The sequence below is a fragment of the Cyprinodon variegatus genome, unplaced genomic scaffold (genome assembly GCF_000732505.1).
Source record: "Cyprinodon variegatus isolate N-32 unplaced genomic scaffold, C_variegatus-1.0 Scaffold38, whole genome shotgun sequence".
Taxonomy (NCBI): Eukaryota; Metazoa; Chordata; class Actinopteri; order Cyprinodontiformes; family Cyprinodontidae; genus Cyprinodon; species Cyprinodon variegatus.
In genome coordinates this window covers 916,993-923,139 of record NW_015150491.1, presented here as the reverse complement: position 1 = coordinate 923,139, position 6,147 = coordinate 916,993, and the positions used below count along the sequence as shown (strand labels likewise).

Below are 6,147 nucleotides of genomic sequence, written 5' to 3'. Positions count from 1 at the left end.
ATATATATATATATATATATATATATATATATATATATAGATATATATAGATATAGATATATACACACTAACAGCTGGAGTCACAGGGTATTGAGTAATGATTGCTCTTTAGTTCTTTGACAAGCTATTGCAGCTATAGTGCCACATTGTAAAGTGTGAACCTGAGAGAGTTGATCCATTCTCCTGGAATTTTTTTATCCGTGTTCCATTAATTAATGTGTGTTCCATGTTATCTTTGTGTTTAAAGGCTCATGCCACAATGTGATGTTGTACCAAAACCTTAGCAATGGGTTGGTAATTTTACTCAGCTTTCCAAAATGTGATTAATAACAATATATTTTTGACACAGGACCAGAATAATCCAGGCGGATTTCTTTCCCTTTAGAAATAAAATTAGCATTGGAAAACTACATTCTAAATTTGCTGTTTTCAAATGTGTTAGATGGTCTGAAATAGTGCATTTGACCCAAAAAGCACGGAAAAATAAAAGGAGTCACTTTTTATACTCTTCCACAGCACTTACTTGCTCCATGTTGCATAATAGTCTGGGGAACCTGGGAAGTCTGAAGGCTTTATTTACGGTGCTATAAAACAGGAAGGAGGCTTTGTCCTCAGTGTTAATTAGCCTCTAATGGGTGTAGTGGTTGAAAACAGCAGAGTGACACTGCGGTGAAAGTTGCTAATCAACAGATGTGTGAAACATACTCCCCTGTGTATGATTCTTGATAGTGTCTAATGAGCTGCTAAAGATCATGGTCTAGGGATGCCTGTTAAAGCTGTAATTACCACATATGTGTGAGTGGGTGTTTTTTGTCACACATAGTACTGCTAAGCAGATTATGAGGTGCTTAATTCAGCAGGAGCCAAAAAGATTTCACATTTGGGCTTACTGGTTCACGCTAAACGATGCTAGATGATGCACGTTTTTTTACAGGAATCCAGTGATGCTCTTTCAAACTCCATTTACCCCAGTGAGAAATGTCTTCCAAAAAATCTTGGCTTAATTGTAGCCCTTTATAATACCAAGATGCTGTTTTCTTTCTTGTGAGCTAGAGGATTGCACAAAGATGCTGCGTAAACATCCCCAAATGAATGATAAGTGAAAGAAACTGCCAGAGAATACCTTTGGGGACAAAGACATCCCCTGTCCTCACATTCTTCACCAGTTGAAGTCTCCTGGGAAACAACAGAAAGTTGTTTGATTGACTTGTTGTGTTAGCTTCTTCACTGACAGAAAGTAGCTGTATAACCATGTTGTGCAAGTTTGAACATTCAGAGCAATTTAACCCCACTTCCCGCTAAAAACAGCCTTGTCCAATTCCATCTTTATTTTTCAACTGCACAAAAAAAACTTATTAAGAACCTTAATTTAAGGATGTTGCTGATAGACCCAGTGACAATTCTTTCTCCGTGGTAAAGAGAGTGAGATCTTTATTTACAATGATCAGTGGTATATGTAAATAAGTAAATGTAAATCCCTTTTATTGTCCCACAATGGGGAAATCCTCTCTCTGTATTTAACCCATCCGCCTTGGTGTGCAATGGGCTGCCATCGTGTAGCAGTGCGTTTTGCTCAGGAACCCAGAATGGAGGCTGGGGGGATCAAACCAGGTACTTGCAACCTTCCGAGAGCACAAGCGCTCTGAGACTTTATTAAAGAGAATGAGTCCAACGCATCAAAGCTCCTTCACTAGATGAGATGTAGGCATAAGTTATTTGTCCATATATCTTTTCTTTTTTTCATAGCAGACCCAACAGGGGTTTTGTTGGTGAATGCCTCAATCGTCATCAACCTTCATAGAAGACTTGAAGCCAGGACACCTTCTTGTTTTATCCCTGAAAAGACCAATGAGGCAAGGTGGGGTCGAGGTCAACTTGCCACTGTTATATACCACCCACTGCATGTTGGCAAGGCTTTGGTAAAATACCACGAGAAACAACATACGGTTTCCACCAAGAGTTTTGTACATTATTAGGTGACTTTGAAAACTAAAAAAGAGTAGATCCAGTCATAGACTCGCAACCAAGTTGTTTAACCCTTAAAAATGAGACATATCTAACTTGTTTCTGTAGCACTTTATGTCAACTTTAGCTTTATTTTTATGAAAGCCTCTTAATTCATCACCAGTTGGCCTAGAGGGCGATAAATGAACAGGGAAAGTCATTTTAGAGATGGGGGTCATTTTGTGGCTTAATAACAGAACTGTTTTGTGAAATAGGCTTTAGTTTCATCTGACCAAAGCTTGTTATGCCATGCTGAGTGCCAGCAAAGTGTTGGAATACAGCATAAGTGTTGGAAAACAGAAAAGTTTTTTTTTTTTTATTCAAGCCAAACAGTTGATTGACATATAGACAGCTTCCAGTTGTTGCAAATCTTTGTTCCAGTAAACTTAAAGTGAGCTTTAGAGTTTGCTTTCCTGCTTTTGCCATCCCTATTGGAAGCCCCTGGTAGATGGATAAGACTGGGCCCTCTTCTAACTTGTCGGTCATGTTTATTTATGAGTCAGGTAAAAGGTTTACGCCTTTGAGCCAAGTAAAAAAAAACAGGAAAAAAGAAGGCAGTCATGAGTTTTCTATTTTACAAGTAGCATTTTTTTCTGTAAAATACAGTTTGAAATTATCTGTGTACTGTTATATTTCAATGCTGTAATGGCACTTTGATGCATCATCAGCGTCTTTAGCCTACTGCTAAACTACAGTTTGTTGGTTGGTAATTTATGTCTGCTTCTGCCCCGTCATCTTCATCAATTACAGTATACAGCTGCCTCCAGTGATAATTAAAGGTGCACAGAGAGCTGTGCAACATTTAAGAGCCTTTAAACTTGCAGTGGCATTGGCTAATTAATACTCTACCTTACATGTCAGTGACGCTTTTTTAAATGAGTTTTTAGACCATAACTTTTTTTTTTTATCTTGAATACTACACTCCTAATTCCTTTGTTACCAAAGAACCATATTTCTACTGTTAGAAATGTTTTGAAAACATTTTTGTAAGAGAATTGTATATTTTTTTAGAATGACCAAATTTTAGCCTAGAAAGACTTGACCATCAACAAGTCGTTCTGAAGGTAAATGAATTGTTGGGCTACTCTATACAGCTTGAAACTCAACACTAATTAAGACATTTTGAATTGAAAAAGCTTCTTGGATGGGCAGCAAAACTTCTTCAAACTTGGAAGGGTTTATTTCTTTACTTTTTTGGAAGGTAAATGAAGGATGTGATTCAAACAGCTGTTGGGATTTTTTTCAACGATAACAGCAAAAATTTTTCAGTATGATCTTTGTTTTTTTGTGGCCGATACATTCCAACAAAATCTGACACATGCTTTGAAAAGATGCTGCATTCCTGTTCAATCTCAATAGACAAACCAGTCTCGCTTAAGGGTGACAGTGAGGCCACTTTCGTTCTTATTCCTACGTCATAAAACCCAGTGGACAAACCCCTTTCTAATCTCAGTCAATAGGATGAGAGGCTGTGGAGGGGCCATGGGGTTAACTGAGGTCAACCCATCATAGTAAACTATGAGAGTGTGTGGTGGTGGTGGTGGTGGGGGGGTTATCATCCATCTTTCTCTTTGTTCCTTGCTGTCACCCTTTCTCTCTCTTTTTTTTTTTTTTTTTTCTGGATCGGTTGACATAAAGTTAAGACAACACCAGTTATGGAGTTATTTCAGTTAGGATAACTGTGGGTAATTACTTAATTCATATTATGATAATTTTATAATATTTTAATATATTATATATAATATACTTTTAATATTTTAAAAGTTTTATAACAGGTCTGCTTTTATGATTCTTTGTAGGTTAAATGCAAAATAGAAGGAAAAATTTGGGAAATTCCTTTAAGTCGAACAGTTTTTGAAATGCACACTCTGCTACTGCCAAGAAACTCCTGCATTGTTTATTTTTTTAATATATATAATTAGTCCCTAATAAAAAAATTGAGATGAAAGTTCAGGGATTTACAACCGTTCTAGGTACACCCAAATATGAGCAAAATAAATACTAGCTAAATAATTAAGAAATGAGGTAGTCTTGGCATATTCCTAGCGTTTAGCATACAGAGGTGAGCCTATCTTAAAGATGTATATGGAGGTCTTGTTTTGATGTAATTCCAGTATCTTTTTAAACAACAATGGTACATGGTTTTTTTTGTTTGTTTGTTTTTTTGTTTTTTTTTATAGACATGGCACAATTAGAGAATGTAATCCAGGGGTACTGCTTTGAAAATGACCCATTTTTTGTTGTCGCATAAAAAAGAAGAACTAAATCTTTCTTATGGGGAAGGACCAACACATGCACAATAAGATTAAAATCTGTAGCAATTAGTGCACACCAGTGTAAAACATTTATTCATGGTATTCAAGTACAATATTGTACATCCAGTCAGGTGGTAATAATTAGTAAAACACAGAAATAAAATATTTACTTAGCCAATAGGGTTGATGATTTAATCAGAAGACCTTATGCAACCATGGTTAACTACTGGCTTAGAAATATTTAAGGTCATTGTACTTGACAAGACCCATTTAAACTTGAAATTTTGCTCAATTATAAGGTTCCAGGTTAGCAATTGATAGTTGCTCCTGGGGGGAACAACTGAGAAAAAAAACCAAATTTGCACTAATTATTCTTACTTTTTCACTGAGTTTCTTACAGAAAATTGTCACTTGTTGTATTTTTTCTGTTCCTGAAAATGTAAAAAAGGACTAAATTCATTCTAGACAAGCCTGTGGCTTAATTTTAAATCAATTAAGCAGATTAATAATGTATTATTTTTTATTTACCACAGAATTATTTAGTATATGTGGATGCAGGTAACATTTTGAACCCCATGCTCTACTCTTTTAGCCCCTTCCCCCCCTTTACATACTCATTATCTCACCTCTGTCGACTCCCAGCCCTCTTCCCCTCTTCCCCGTTGCCTTTACTCCTCCCTAGAGCTTGCCTGATCACTGTTTCTATGTTTGCGTGTGTGCCAGGTGAGCTCTGTCTAAACAAATCCTGCCTCCCACTTGTTTTGTCTACCACGTTGCAGGCAGGCGGCTGGGCGGACAGTGAGGGCTCAGCATGAGGCTGCTTTTCTTTAAGTATTGAATAGGAGGCTCTTTAAAGACCAGTTGCTTTGAACAGTGTTCTCAAAGAAGTGAATTGAGGAATGAGCTCAGAAGAGTAAGGTTTAGTTTTGCTAAGATCCTTTCTTGATTTAATCTTTTTAGTCCATCAAGAACCCAAGGCTGATAGATTTAAAAAGAAAATAGGTGGACTTTCTTTTACATATTGTGAGCTTTAAATATTGATCAGAATCAATTAATGCTATGATCCACTTTTGATTGTGTTTTAGTTTATATATAAATTTTTTACCATTTTCATTTTGTTTATTGTTATATCTATATGCTCTTGCCATATTTTAGATAAATCCTGTCAGAAAGGTCTTGGAATATTATGGAATTCCTCAAGTTTTAATTTCTTACTTATTCATTTGTTTTTGTTTTACAGTTTACGCCTTTAGGTCAGTATTTTTCTTTCCCATCAGTTAGTATTTGATTAGTTTTTTAGTTCAACTGTCTCTTTGTTAATTAGTCCTCCTCCGTCAGCATACCAAGGTTCATTCTGCTGCAATACCCTTATTATATCCTGATCAACCTGCATGCTTTGTCATTTTCCATTCCTACTACATACATAAACTTGCTATTGTTACAGAATTTACTGGATTCAGAATGCTGTCATAAGACAGCTTGACATAAGAAAAAGCATGGATGTGTTAAGAGAAGATGGAAGCACATTTTCGGATTAAAGTCCGAATAATTATCTCACATGATTTTGCAGCTGTTACTGCCACTGGTGTCCTGAATGCAGCAGTAGCATCACACTTCTCTTTCATTGTCTCCGGATAACATGCACCATCACTAATACTAGCTGACATGATAAAGTAGAGTAAAACTTGCCTGATTACAACCCATTTATGAAAACCTTAGTCTGTGGGCGTGCAGGTGGCGCAGCGGTTAGTGCACCTGACCAATTTACGGAGGCCTTAGTCCTCGATACGGCCAACCCGGATTCGAATCCGGCCTGTGGTCCTTTGCCGCATGTCTCTCCCCCTCTCTCATATCCCCTTTTCTGTCAGACGAACGAGCCACTAGTGCT

At 36.9% G+C, this 6,147-nt stretch overlaps 1 protein-coding gene across 1 annotated transcript in view; it reads left to right on the top strand.

The window, feature by feature from the left end:
- The window catches only part of eva1a (eva-1 homolog A (C. elegans)), a 93,876-nt gene that overhangs the window by 1,675 nt on the left and 86,054 nt on the right, over nt 1–6,147 (top strand). The gene's annotated exons all lie outside the window — the stretch shown is intronic.